This window comes from Pongo pygmaeus, chromosome 19, assembly GCF_028885625.2.
Source record: "Pongo pygmaeus isolate AG05252 chromosome 19, NHGRI_mPonPyg2-v2.0_pri, whole genome shotgun sequence".
NCBI lineage: Eukaryota > Metazoa > Chordata > Mammalia > Primates > Hominidae > Pongo > Pongo pygmaeus.
In genome coordinates, this window is record NC_072392.2 from 20,797,990 (window position 1) to 20,812,962 (window position 14,973).

The 14,973-nt window shown below is 47.8% G+C and overlaps 1 long non-coding RNA gene across 2 annotated transcripts; it reads left to right on the top strand.

Annotated features, from left to right (window-relative positions):
• The first annotated feature begins 2,045 nt into the window (after window positions 1-2,045).
• On the top strand, window positions 2,046-6,815 carry LOC129017753 (uncharacterized). Of its 2 annotated transcripts, none has more exons than XR_010124668.1 (3): window positions 2,046-3,222; window positions 5,423-5,756; window positions 6,716-6,815. It is a non-coding gene; the product is annotated as an uncharacterized LOC129017753 (long non-coding RNA). The 2 variants fall into 2 exon arrangements; XR_010124669.1 differs by having other exon boundaries at window positions 5,712-5,756.
• Window positions 6,816-14,973: the final 8,158 nt, after the last annotated feature.

Consider the following 14,973-nt stretch of genomic DNA (forward strand, 5'->3'; position numbering starts at 1 on the left):
CTGGAATTCAGTGTTGCTGTGTGGGTATATCCTCATTGTGCCACAGCCCTCCTGGGGCATGGTTAGATGGAGACCCTGGTCTCATGGGGTCCCGCTGGGCAGTATGTGTATGGCCTGTCAGTTATGTGGTGGGGCTGGAGTTTGTGTTCACCAGGCCAGAGTCGTGGTCAGTGAAGAAGCTAACTCACCTGGGGCTGCCATCGCCAGTAACCGTGAGACCCAGGACGCAAACGAGGGTCTTTCAGCCCCTTGCCCTGCATGCCTCTTGCACCCTACCTGCGGGCTACTCTATGTGCCCTTGGTTGTCAGGGACTGGGTGAGGTCTGGTCAAGGGGGTGACACAACTAGTCCTGTTCCTCACTGGAGGACTAAAGCTGGGGATCTGGAGCCAGACTTCCCAGACTCAGGTCACCATCTGAGTAACTTGGGCAAGGGACATACACTTTGTGTAACTCAGGTTACCCAAAACAAAAAATGAGATGAGTGGTCCTAGCACCATGTACATGAGGGGCTTAGGGCAGTGCCTGGCACATAGTATGTGCTCAATAAAAGTTTGCTGTTATTATTACTAAATGCACATCCTACTGGCAGATCGGGGCATCACCTTTTGATATTAACCACAACTTTATTTATTTTTTATTTTTTTGAGACAGGGTCTCACTCTGTCACCCAGGCTAGAGTACAAGGGTATGATCTTGGCTTACTGCAACCTCCACCTCCTGGGTTCAAGCGATTCTCCTGCCGCAGCCTCCCAAGTAACTGGGATTACAGGCGCCCGCCACTATGCCTGGCTAATTTTTGTATTTTTAGTAGAGATGGGGTTTCACCATGTTGGTCAGGCTGGTCTCGAACTCCTGGCTGCAAGTGATCTACCTGCCTTGGCCTCCCAAAGTGCTGGGATTACAGGCATGAGCCACCACACCTGGCCCACAATTTAACCTTAAATATAGAAATTATAACGTGCTAAACTGTTTTAAGAAAAACTAGGTTTCGTATTTCCCCAGTTGACACAAGGTGGTTATCGTCCTTTAGTTAGAAGGTACATTTTTGTTCAATAATCAATAAGGATAGATGTAGACACCCATTTGATCTAAAATCAATAATCAATAATCAATAAGGATAGATGTAGACACCCGTTTGATCTGTGAGTTGCCCTTTAGAGACAAGCTTGTTGAGGTTCCTCCATGAAGAGGGAGCTGTCTGATGTGGCCCTGAACTGGTGTCGTCCCCTGAAGTTCTGCCACACCAGGTCTGTGGTTCTCTTGCAGGTGGTGAACGTTACTGGGATTGGAGTTGGCACTGGCTTAGCCCCAGCTTATGACACCCTCATGTCTCAGGTGAGGACCATCCTCCCCCACATACTGTTTTTTGACAGTTACCTTTCATAATAGAGACTTTCTAGGACCATCCACCCTATGGGTTTTGTTGTATTTTATTTGTCAAATACAGATGGTCCCCGACTTAGATTTTTCAGCTTTGTGATGGTACAACAGTGACACGCGTTCAGTAGCTGCACTTCAAGCCCCATACAACCATTCTGCTTTCCACTTTCAGTACCGTCCAGTAGATTCCATGAGACAGTCAACACTGTACCACAAATAGGCTTTATCTAAGATTATTTTACTCAGCTGTAGGCTAATGTAAGCACTCTGAGCACATTTAAAGTGGGCCAGGCTAAACTGTGATGTTTGGTAGGTTAGATGCATTCAGTGCATTTTCAACTCAAGATATTTCTAATTTACAGTTGTGAGGTAGCTAGGTAGCCCATTTTAAGTCATAGAGCATCTTTTTAAAAAAAATTATTTTTATCTTTGGAGGTGAGGTCTCCCTGTGTTGCCCAGGCTGGGCTTGAACTCCTGGGCTCAAGAGATCCTTCTGCCTCAGCCTCCCATGTAGCTGGGACTACACAGCTGCTAATGACTGGAAATACAACCAGGGTCAGCCAGGCGCAGTGGCTCACACCTGTAACCCCAGCACTTTGGGATGCCAAGGCAGGCAGATCACCCGAGGTCAGCAGTTCGAGACCAGCCTGGCCAACATGATGAAACCCCATCTCCGCTAAAAATACAAAAATTAGCCAGGCTCAGTGGTGGGCGCCTGTAATCCCAGCTACTCAGGAGGCCGAGGTGGGAGAATCACTTGAATCCGGGAGGCAGAGGTTGCAGTGAGCTGAGATCTCACCACTGCACTCCAGCCTGGGCGACAGAGCAAGACTTCGTCTCAGAAAAAAAAACCAAAAAAACCCAGCAGAGTCAGCTTGACTAGTGCTGTCCTCTGGGGCCACCTGCTCAAGGGCATTTTGTCCTTTGCTCCTCCCAGTCTGGTGTCCCATACCCTAAAATCGCCCTCCCTTACCACCACCCCGCCTTCCCTGCTGGCCTCCTTCAAGCCAAGCTTCTTGAAGGTGTTCTTTGCACTCGGGCCTGGCCTGCACTCCCGACTCAGCCCCCATTGATGCCTTGTTCATTCCTGCCCAGCCCACTGGGCCTGGCCTCTTCCCGGCCTCCTGTGACAAAATCCTCAGGTGAGCGCTTGGCTGTCCTTAATCCACTGGCCATCCCTGCTTTCTAGAGCACTGCCTTGGCCTCCATGACCTCCCGCGCCCCGAAGTTCTTCCGCCCTGCTAGCTGCCCTTCTCAGCCTACAGTGTGTGCTTTTCTTCCACTGCACCCTCCCCCGGTATCCCTGGCCCTGAGTCCCCCACAAGTTCACCTTCTGCCATGGCACACGTTCTCCTGCAGCGTCTGTCTCCCCCCATGTGGAAAACTCTCTTTTAAGCTTCAGTTTCTGCTGCCTCTACCCTCCATGTTAACAGTCCCAGCTCCTGGGAGCAGGGACACATTGTCCCAGGACACGTGTAAAATGCCACAGGGGCCAGCTAGCTCACTGGTTGTCCCTGGCTCAGAAGCTCCCCCAATGCTGTCAGCTGTTGGTGGGGAGGGCGGGAGCAGATGACGGGAAACAGGTCTGCCTGGGCAGCAGGCAGGTGCCCCTGGAAGGGGTTGCTTGTGGTGCAGGCCCCCAGCCTGGGCCTGCCCGGCATATGCTGTTAGCAGCGCATTTGTTTTCTCGAGTCCTTTGGAGGCAAGAACCTCAAGCGCGTGGGGATCATACTTCAGAGAGGGATCCTCATCCTTACGCTGTGCTGCTTTCCCTGCTGGGCCGACTTTGTCAACGCCGAGAGCATCCTCCTGCTCTTAAAACAAGACCCTAAGTCTCCAGGTGAGGTCCCCTGTTTCTCAATCCTAGGTTAAGAGTAAGTGGCTATCTGGTCATTGTACCTGTGTGGAGGTTTTCGGCCAATCACATGGTCTTGATCCCTTTCAAAAATGAAAGCTGGCCGGGCGCGGTGGCTCACGCCTGTAATCCCAGCACTTTGGGAGGCCGAGGCAGGTGGATCATCTGAGATCAGGAGTTCGAGACCAGCCTGGCTGACATGGTGAAACCCCGTCTCTACTAAAAATACAAAAAAGTTAGCCAGGCGTGGTGGTAGGTGCCTGTAATCCCAGCTACTCGGGAGGCTGAGGCAGGAGAGTTGCTTGAACCCGGGAGGCGGAGGTTGCAGTGAGCCAAGATCGTGCCATTGCACTCCAGCCTGGGTGACAAGAGCAAAACTCTGTCTCAAACAACAACAACAACAAAACAACAACAACAAAAAATGAAAGCTGTGACTGTGGGCCACAGGGTCTGGGGGCTGCAGGGACCACCTGACCCAGGGTGACAAGATACAGGACCAGGGTGTTGTGTGCCTGGCCTGTCTCCCGTTCACCGAGTCCCTCCATTTTGCTGTCTGGCAAATGCACAGAATATTTTTCCCCTGAAGTAGAAGAGCAGTGTAATCGCCTTCACGTATGACTTTAGAGTTGGGTTTTTTCTTTAACCTATAATTCCAGTGTATTCTCTGGTATTGTCCTTGGGGTGCGTGGTCCTTTCTAGAAGACTGTCTCACTCACTGTTAGGTGACCCTGACACTTTCAAATGGTTTCTGAATTTTGCCCAAGTTTTAGTTCATTTTGCTGTGTTCACTCCACCTTTCATGCTAAGAATGAGCTGAAAAATGGGACGTGGTCAGACTTCCCCTTAGATAGCAGACATTTAGTAGACTTAGTGTCATGTTTGTGTAGGTTGAAGAAAAACACTTAAAGTTGTTATTAAGTTTCTCTCATTTTTAGGCTGGGTGTGGTGGCTCATGTCTGTAATCTCAGCACTTTGGGAGGCCAAGGCAGAAGGACTGCTTGAGCCCAGGAGTTTGAGGTTACAGCCAGCTATGATGGTGCCATTCTACTCCAGTCTGGGCATCAGAGTGAGACCCTGTCTCTAAAAAGTAAATAATTTTTAATTTTTAGAAAATACTCTGTGGGTTCAATTTGAAGACAATATGACCAGCGACTGTTTTAATATTAACTGAAGGCTATTTTGTTTGTTTCAGGATAGCCCAAATTTATGTGCTGATTTTCATTCCTGCCCTTCCTTTCTTTTTTTTTTTTTTTGAGACGGAGTCTGGCTCTGTTGCCCAGGCTGGAGTGCAGTTGCGCGATGTCGGCTCACTGCAAGCTCCGCCTCCCGGGTTCACGCCATTTTCCTGCCTCAGCCTCCCGAATAGCTGGGACTACAGGCACCTGCCACCGCGCCCGGCTAATTTTTTTGTATTTTTAGTAGAGACGGGGTTTCACTGTGTTAGCCAGCATGGTCTCGATCTCCTGACCTCGTGATCCGCCCGCCTCGGCCTCCCAAAGTGCTGGGATTACAGGCGTGAGCCACCGCGCCCGGCCTCATTCCTGCCCTTCCTGTAAGTTTCAAGGCTGTTGTGTCTCACGACATGAAGCAGCTCACATGTGTCGCCCTGCGCATGCCCCTTCCCTCCCCCGCTCTTGTTTGTTTCTTCATCTTGGTGGAGTTCATGCCAAAAGCCCGACATGTATTTCTTGGCCCTGTTGTCCCTCCCTTGCTGACTCTCAGGACATGTACCACTCTGATGTCCAGTAGCTTAAATTAAAGACAAAGATTGGGCCGGGCATAGTGGCTCACACCTGTAATCCCAGCACTTTGGGATGCTGAGGCGGGTGGATCATGAGGTCAGGAGATCGAGACCATCCTGGCTAACAAGGTGAAACCTTGTCTCTACTAATAATACAAAAAATCAGCCGGGTGTGGTGGCAGGCACCTGTAGTCCCAGCTACTTGGGAGGCTGAGGCAGGAGAATGGCGTGAACCTGGGAGGCGGAGCGTGCAGTGAGCCCAGATCGCGCCACTGCACTACACCTGTACACCTGGGCCACTGAGCAAGACTCCGTCTCAAAAAAAAAAAAAAAAAAAAAAAAAAAGAGACAAAGATTGATGAGGGGAAGACATTTCCTTCCTGATTCCTTGTTCTATGGTTACTTCTGATTGCAAATCAACCAGAATGTTTCTGGATCATCCAGGATTTGGGGAGTGCTGCATTCCAGCACCCTCGGAGCTGTTCGAAATGTCAAGATGGTGGCTTCTGCCTCAGCCAGTTGGAATGTGCCTGCGTCAGTTCTTCAGGGAGTACATCTTTTATCCACTCTGGAAAATTCCAAATAGTGTCCTAGCATTGTCTCACGTGAGTGAGGTTCTCTGAGATCACACATCAAGGGGGAGTGTCTTATTTAAGATTAAAAACCGGAACTAAACTAAACCGTTGGAATTTATATTAATGAGAAGTGTTTGTTTTTCTTTTTAAACTTACAGGCAGCATTCTTGTTCCAGCTGCAGAAAAGATATTTACAAAGTCAGGTACAGATTCTTTTTATAATTTTTACTCCATAATCCTGGAAATGTCTAGTAAATATTCGTAGGGAATGTTCTATAAAAGTAATTTACATTTTTCCCCCTGTAATTCTACCCTAGAATTTTTTGCCTGAGAGACTGAGGCCTTGTAGGTGAATTTTGTCTAGCCCAAGAGAGACGGCTGTATCAATCCATCCCATTCCCCTTTCAATCACCACCACCCACTTCTCTCTGCAGCCCCTGCCCCGACCCCTCCCCTCTCTTGGGGCTGGTGCCAGCTTTGCATCTGGCCTGGGACCTGGCTCCTGTGCTTCTGCTTTAGAGAGGAGGTCCCGGGGTCCCTACAGCCACTAGGGAGCAGCGAAGGAGTCTGAGGGCAAGATTTGGATGGACAGTGGAGTGAAGCAGAGCTCTGCCTCCCCAGGTCCCTTCTCGCCCATCTGAGGCCGCAGCCTTCTTGCCTTGCCCAGCTTTGGTAACAGTCAGCTCTCTGTTTCAATGCAGGGACGAAAGAGAGGTTTTACTGAAAGAAAATGTTTGAATAGACAGCATAAACAAAAGAAATGAGTGACTGGTGCCTACAACAATAGGGTGAACATGTTCTGCACACCTGCTATGAAGCAGGCATTGCTGGGTGTCTTGTATGCAAGAACTTTAGCAACTTGGCCCAGATATCTTCCAAGCCGCCTCTCCTTCACTTCATGCCAGGGCCCATTTGCCCTTCAGGAGGTTTTTTCTCTTTGCTGCTGTTATTCAGAAGCAGTTGCAAGCTTCCGGTTGGGATAGCCAGATGCTGCACCAACGGAGGAGACTAATCTGGTCATCTCAGCTCCTGACCATTCCAGTCCTGAGTAACTTTGCCATCATTTAAACTGTTCCCTGTTTCACTGTGAGTGTTCACTTGACAGGCTAGCTAATCAGCTTTTGAAAATGTGAATGTTTTCCTATTTGTTTGGGGGTTTTAGGGCGTCATCATGCCTTAAGTTATTACCAGGATTGCAGCTAATGTCATCAACGTGGTCATAAATGTCCTCTTGCTCTATGCCCTGGACCTCAGAGTGGTGTAAGTCACGACCCCTGCATTCAACAGATACTGAATGTCTGCTGTGTGCTGTCTCCTGTCCCTGGGACTGGGGATAGCGAGAGTGAAATCGTCTGGTAGAGGGAATATGGACAGGTGGACAGGAAATAGAGTTGGGTGTTCAGGTGGTCTGTGTGCCAGGTGAGAACTGGGTGCCACAGGACCCCACAGGAGGAGCAGCTGGCTCAGGCTGTTGGAAGGAAGGTCAGTGGGTTAGTGGGTGGAGAGACAGGGATGGTGCCTGGGAAGAAGCGATGTGTAAGCTGATTGCGTGTTGAGGCGGAGTTCGCCTACAGAAGGGAGTTGCTGTGGTCTATGAAGGCTGAAAGGGGCCACCCAGCAAAGACAGAGTAGGGCAGACACCTTAGGAATTCTCCTAGCATCTTGGACTTGTAAGAAACTGAGCCCAATTGCATCCTTATGAAGCTTGAGGAGATGAGGGTCCCAGAAAGAAAGCACTATCAATTCGCCTGTCCCTCACTGGGGACACTTCTGTGCATGGAGCCAGAGCCAGGCTCCTCAGTGTGGCTAGAAAATCTTTAAAGGCTGGCTGAGGATGGAACATAAGAACACATCAGTGAAACACACCTTCTGTCAGAAAGCTGAACGAGGCGCTGGCCCGGGAAGCTGGAGTCCCACAGGGAGGTGTGAGCACCAGTTGGTTGACCCATGTCCAGAAACAGGAGGCCTGGGCCACCCAGGTTCTCCTGGGAGGTGGACCTCAGAAACCGTCTCTTAGAGGTTTCCCCAACAGATGTACACAGGGAAGCTTGGGGATAGTGGGGAAAAGGAGAAGAAAATTTAGGAATGGTTTAACAAAGGGTAAAATGGAGGGTTGGGTAGGGGAGTGGAATGGAAAAATAGACAGGAAGACGGAGTCCCTGGCTCTGTATGCCAGAGCGGGGCATGGTTCTATTTGTTGTGATAAAATATGACCTATGGAAGACGCTCCAAGGTTATTTTCCAATACAAAGATGTTGAGCATCTTTTCATATATTTGTTGACCATTTATATATCATCTTTGGAGAAATGCCTCTTCAAGTCTGTTGCCCTCCCTTTTTTAAAATCAGGTTACTTCTTTTTTTGTTGTTGAGTATAGGAATTTTTGTTGTTGTTGTTGTTGTTGTTTTGAGATGGAGTCTCGCTCTGTTGCCCAGCCTGGAGTGCAGTGGTGCAATCTCGGTTTACTGCAACCTCCGCCTCCCAGGTTCAAGCGATTCTCCTGCCTTAGCCTCCCGAGTAGCTGGGATCACAGGTGTCTGCTACCACGCCTGGCTAATTTTTTGTATTTTTAGTAGAGACAGAGCTTCACCATGTTGGCCAGGCTGGTCTCGAACTCCTGACCTCAGGTGATTCACCCACCTCGGCCTCCCAAAGTGCTGGGATTACAGGCGTGAGCCACTGCACCTGGCCATAGAAATGTTTTATGTATTCTGGACATTATGATATCCAGATATCCTTATATGATTTGCAAATATTTTCTCCCATTCCGTGGGTTGCCCTTTCACTCTGCAGATTGTGTCCTTTGATGCATACAAGTTTTATCTATGTTTACTTTTGTTGCTGGTGAGCACTATGTATTTTAAATACATAGTGTATTTTAAAATATCCACATTGCTATATATACATCAGTTTTGCTTTTAATTATAATGTGCATCTATCATATTTTATTCCTCTAGTTCCATGTTGTCTCCCACACCCCTCAACTAACGTCTGCCACAGGGAATATTCTATATGTTTTTTTATAGAGGTCTACAAAAATCCCTCTGCCATTTATACCCAGGAGTAGAATGTGTGGGTGAAAGGGCATCTACTGAGTCTTGCCAGCTTAGTGCCGGCCATCTCAATCCATTTGGCATCTTTATATTTTGCTGGAGAACTGAGGTTGCGCCTTGTCTCTGGCCATTTGCAGGGTACAGGTATGTGAAACAGAATTGTTGGTGCCAGAGACTGTTGAAAAACAAATGCCTGTTTTCTTTCCTGTTCCCTAGGTTGGACGAGGGAGTGCTTCCAGGAGTGCGGCTCCTACATCCACCTGGTTATTCCCAGTATGTTCATGGTGTGCACTGAGCAGTGGACCTTTGAGATCGGAAACTTCCTTGCAGGTTTGTCAGCAGTCCATCCGAAAGCTGTCCTCAGCCCGGCCAGTCACATCTCCAGAGATCCCCAGGAAGCTCCAGCTTTGCTTCTTTGTCCTGCCTCATTTCATCAGGCTCTTGTGGAGGTTTCCAATATAGGTTTAAGCCCTCATCCCATCGTTAGCAGACTCAGGTTGGGTGGGGTTTTGGCTCTACTGCAGTACCCTTCATTTTGTAAGTGAGGAAAGGGAAGCTGCCGGTCAGAGGTTTGTCAGAGGTCACCAACTGAAGGAACAAAAGCCCCACCCCAGGCCTCATGAACTAGCTTGTGCCTCAGCTGACTTTTGCCAGACATCAAGCCAAATTGTTTTTTAATTTTAATTTTAATTAATTTATTTTTTTGAGACAGAGACTTGCTCTGTCACCCAGGCTGGAGTACAGTGGCGTGATCTTGGCTCACTGTAACCTCTGCCTCCCTGGTTCAAGCGACTGGCTCAGCCTCCCAAGTAGCTGAGACTACAGGCGTGCACTACCACGCCTGGCTAATTTTCGTATTTTTGGTAGAGATGGGGTTTCACAGTGTTGGCCAGGCTGGTCTGGAACTCCTGACCTCGAGTGATCCACCTGCCTTGGCCTCCCAAGGTGCTGGGATTACAGGCATAAGCCACCATGCCCAGCCCAAGCCAAATTTCTAAGAGTCGTATGTACGCAGGGTGACTGATTCAGCCCTGTTTTAGCCATGGCCTATGTTTCTGTTGGAACTGTAATAATTTTTGCCATAGATATTTACCTTAGCCATCTTGTTATCAGTAAAGTAACAGTCGATGCAGAGGGTGACAGTGACGACGTTGCCATTTCCATGGACGCTTGCACACATCAACAGTCCCATCAGCTATCTGTAGAGTTCTGCAGCCTTCTGCCTCCCGTCCCACCATGTGACCCCATGTCTCTCTAGGGAGTGACTTGCAACTCTAACAGCCTCACCTTTTTCTGCTTTTTGGGGGTGGGGGTAGGGTCTCAGTCTGTCACCCAAGCTGGAGTGCAGTGGTGCAATCACAGCTCACTACAGCCTCGACCTCCTGGGCTCAAGTGATCCTCTGGCCTCAGCTTCCTGAGTAGCTGGGACTACAGGAGTGTGCCACCACACCCAGCTAATTTTTTTTTTTTATAAAGATGGGGGTCTCACTATGTTGCCCAGGCTGGTCTCAAACTCCTGGGCTCAGGTGATCCTGACACCTCAGCCTCCCAATGTACTAGGATTACAGGTGTGAGCCACTGCACCTGGCCATTCTTTTTTCTACTTGGAACCTGATGTTTTGTTCCCTGGTGGAGGAGGGATTTGTAGAATGAGCCTGTGTTCATCTGAGCTGCCTGAGATCATGGTCATGGCAACTGCTCGGGGAAGGATGTCTGGGCTTCTCAGCACATGCAGTGAATTCTGCCACCAGGTTATGCTTCTTGGGGGCATTCTTGGGTTCTCTTAAAATAAGTTCTAGTTTCATAAGGAAAATGTTCACATACTTTTTGAAATGTGTTCTGTGTGTGCTGACGTTTCAGGACTGATTGACGTGACGGAGCTCAGCGCTCAGGGCATCATCTGTGAGCTGGCGTCAGTGGCCTACATGGTAAGAACTCGGGTGAGACTCGGGCCGAGACCTGGCACCTTCTCTGCTTAAACCTGCTGCGCCACTGTCCTTGCATTCGCTCAGCAGATGTGCACCATGGGAAGGGAGGAACCAGGCAGCACAAGTGAGAGAGGACAGTGCAGTGTGGACAGCATGGACGGGGGCCAGACACACGGAGCTGAGTCCTGGCCATGTCATTCCCCAACTGTGTGACCTGGGCTTGTTACTTAACCTTTCCAAACTTTAGTTTCCTCATATACAAAATGGAGGGGGAAAAAACCTACTTTGCAGGTGAAGATTGAATGAGAATGCATGCATATGCAACACTCACCACGACGCCTGGCACATATGTTCACCTGACGTGGAGTTGATGTGGTGCGAGGATGCAGTGGGGTGTGAGATGGGGTCAGCTCTTGCCCTCTGTGGCTCGTGGCCCCATAGGGAGACAGAGATGAGCCAAGTACACGGATGAGTGAGAGCACTGTAAATGTGTACGATAGGTACCATTAAAAAGCAAAAGCAGGGCCAGGCATGATGGCTCACTCCTGTAATCCCAGCACTTTGGGAGGCTGAGAAGGGCAGATCACCTGAGGTCAGGAGTTCAAGACCAGCCGGACCAACATGGTGAAACCCCATCTCTGCTAAAAATACAAAAAGTAGCTGGGTGTGGTATGCACGCCTGTAATCCCAGCTACTCAGGAGTCTAGGCAGGAGAATTGCTTGAACCTGGGAAGCGGAGGTTGCAGTGAGCTGAGATTGTGCCACTGCCCTCCAGCCTGGGTGACAAAAGCGAAACTCCGTCTCAAAAAAAAAGCAAAAGTAGGATTGAGATGCATGAAAACAGAGATGACACCTTTTTGGCTTGGGTAGTCAGGAATGGTCTTTCTGCATTGCTGTTTAAGCTGAGACTTGAAGGATGAGAGGAGCCAGCTTGGGAGCCTGTGCACAGGAGCCAACTGCTCAGCCTGGGCCAAGGCTCTGCAATGGGTCCCAGCACCTGGCGTGGATGAGGCGAAGGGTTAGTGAGGGTAGAGGGAGGCTGGAGGCAGCACGCAGGGCCTGTGGGCTCCAGAAGGAAACAGCCATTCTTGGTGCCATGTAGAAGTGGGCTTAGAGGAAAACAGGTGTGTGTGTGAGTTGGGGAGGGCAGAAGGAGGCTGTTCGAATCGTCCAGATGAACAATCAGGAGGCTGCTGGTGGGGGAGGAGAAAAGGGGGTGGATCAGTTATGTGTAGAGGCAGAATCGACAGGTCATGATCAGCATTTGGTTGTGGAATGCAAAACAATGAAGGAGAAGGGTCACAGACTGCAGAGTTTCTGGCTTGAGCAACTGTAGCGGTAATGCCTGTTGCCTTTTGATGCTTTTTGAATGTCCCAACCCGGTGCAGATATTCCCTTTGTTTTGTTTGTTTCTTGTTTTTGTTTTGTTTTTAAAGATCAGCTGAGGCCATCTCAGCAGTGGGATTATGGGCCATTTTTGTTTATATATATATATATACACACACACACACATATATATGCGTATATATACTATTATTGACTGTACAACAAAACCTAATCCATACGAATATTGATCCGTACTAGAAATTCTTAATATTGCATAGCGCATATATTCGTTCATTGGACATGGCACATTTCAGTCAAGAAATCCCTTGTCAACATGGATATCCTCTGCCAGATTTTTGTCTCTTAATCTACCAACCTCCAATAAATCATCATCCCGCTCTGGAGTGCTACTCTCCTCGCTCCGGGCCCATAACACTTGGGGGTGACTATCCTGAAACTATACCTGGCATCTGGTTCTTACTTCAGGGCCATAAAACTAAGATCACCCACACGTTCCCCTTAAATAAGACATCTTGATGGACTAATGACTATCACCCTATTAACCAGTCACGGGAGCACTGTCATGCTTGGGTATTTCTAACTTTGGGGGATGCTATCACTCACCATTGCGGAAGGTCTAGTCCCTTCCGAATCCGCCGTACATGAACTTGGATTTGATTCCTGCCGAATCAATTGTAGAAGCTGAGCTTATATTGAATATTCCAGGCTGGCACAATAACCATAAGGTATTAATTAATTCATGCTTGAAAGACATAACAATTAATCAATAGGCATGTATGCTCATGCATGTCCACTCACTTTCAAGAACTATTTCCGATTAAATCTGCAACCCCCCATCTCTGACTTTACCGTCAACCTAGGTAAGTGTACCCTCACCAAACCCCCAAAACAAGAGACTAAAATGCAACCCAGTCAGAGCCCAGAAATCATATTTTAACCATGAATACCCCAACAGCTGCCCCTCGATCGATGTCATTTTCCTAAAAATCTTAAGACCCTCCTACTAAATTAAGCCTCCATTTTATATAATAAATACAATAACTAAATTTCCACCCTAATACTAATATACCTTGAGCATACCCCTCTGAAAGTGCTACCCCATATGCCATACCCTAAATCAATTGTATCCGAATTATGAGTAGTCCTCTCAGCCAAACCTCTGCCAATTCAACTTTAAAGACCCTGAATTCCCGGATCTGTAAACGACTATTTATACTTACTTCTTTCCTTCTCGTATTTTAATTTTACACTTAAGTATTTATGCAGTTAATGTAGCTTAATTATTCAAAGCAAGACACTGAAAGTGTCTAGATGGGTCTGCACATCCCCATAAACAGATAGGTTTGGTCTTGGCCTTTCTATTAGCTTTTAGTAAGATTACACATGCAGGCACCCCCGCCCCAGTGAAAATGCCCTCCAGATCACCCAGATCAAAAGGAGCAGGTATCAAGCACGCACAAATGCAGCTCAAAACACTTTGCTCAGCCACACCCCCAGGGGAAACAGCAGTGATAAATCGTTAGTAATAAACGAAAGTTTAAGCTATACTGATATCTAGGGTTGGTCAATTTTGTGCCAGCCACTGTGGCCATACCATTAACCCAAGTTAATAGAACTCGGCATAAAGAGTGTTTAAGGTCTGGCCTCAATAAAGCTAAACTCCATCTAAGTTGTAAAAAACCTCCAGCTGAAATAAAATATACTATGCAAGTGGCTTTAATACCCTGAAGACACAATAGCTAAGACCCACACTGGGATTAGATACCTCACTATGCTTAGCCCTAAACTCTAATAGTTAATTAACAAAACCATTCGCCAGAGTACTACAAGCAACAGCTTAAAACTCAAAGGACTTGGCAGTGCTTTATATCCCTCTAGAAGAGCCTGTTCTATAATCGATAAACCCTGATATACCTCACCACCTCTTGCCCCCAGCGTGTATACTGCCATCTTCAGCAAACCCTAAAAAGGTTGTAGAGTAAGCACAAGTATACAAATAAAAACATTAGGTCAAGGTGTAGCTCATGAGGTGGCAAGAAATGGGCTACATTTTCTATACTCGGAAAATCTCACGACAACCTTTATGACATCTAAGGGCTCAAGGAGGATTTGGCAGTAAACCAAGAGCAGAGTGCTTGGTTGAATAAGGCCAGGAAGCACGCACACACCGCCCATCACCCTCCTCAAATATTATTCTAGAAATTACTATTACTAAAAACTCTGTATGCACATATAGAGGAGATAAGTTGTAACATGTTAAGCATACTGGACAGTGTGCTTGGACAAACCAAAGTGTAGCTTAACCCAAAGCATCCGGCTTTCACCTGGAAAATTTCATCACGACCTGATCACTTTGAGCCAACTCTAGCCCCAAACCTCACTAAAAATATTATCAAACTATCTTAATCAAACCATTTACCTTAGACAAAAGTATAGACAATAGAAATTTTTACCCTGGTGCGATAGACATAGTACCATAAGGGAAAGATGAAAGAACTGAATCAAGCATTAAAAAGCAAAGACAAACCCCTATACCTTCTGCATAACTAGAAATAACATTACACAGAGAACCATAGCCAAGTCCCCTGAAACCAGATGAGCTACCCAAGAACAGCTGAAAGAGCACACCCACCTATGTGGCAAAATAGGTGGAAGATTCATGAGTAGCGGCGATAAGCCTGCGGAGCCTGGTGATAGCTGGTTGTCCAAGATAGAATCTTAGTTCAACTTTAAACTTACTCACAGAACTACTTAATCTCCCTATAAGTTTAATTGTTAATTGCCAGGTGCGGTGGCTCACGCCTGTAATTCCATCACTTTGGAAGGCCGAGGCGGGCGGATCACGAGGTCAGGAGATTGAGACCATCCTGGCTAACACGGTGAAACCCTGTCTCTACCAAAAATACAAAAAAAAAAAAAAAAAAAAAAAGTTAGCCGGGCGTGGTGGCGGGCGCCTGTAGTCCCAGCTACTTGGGAGGCTAAGGCAAGAGAATGGCGTGAACCTGGGAGGCGGAGCTTGCAGTGAGCCGAGATTGTGCCACTGCACTCCAGCCTGGGTGACAGAGCAAGACTCCATCTCAAAAAAAAACAAA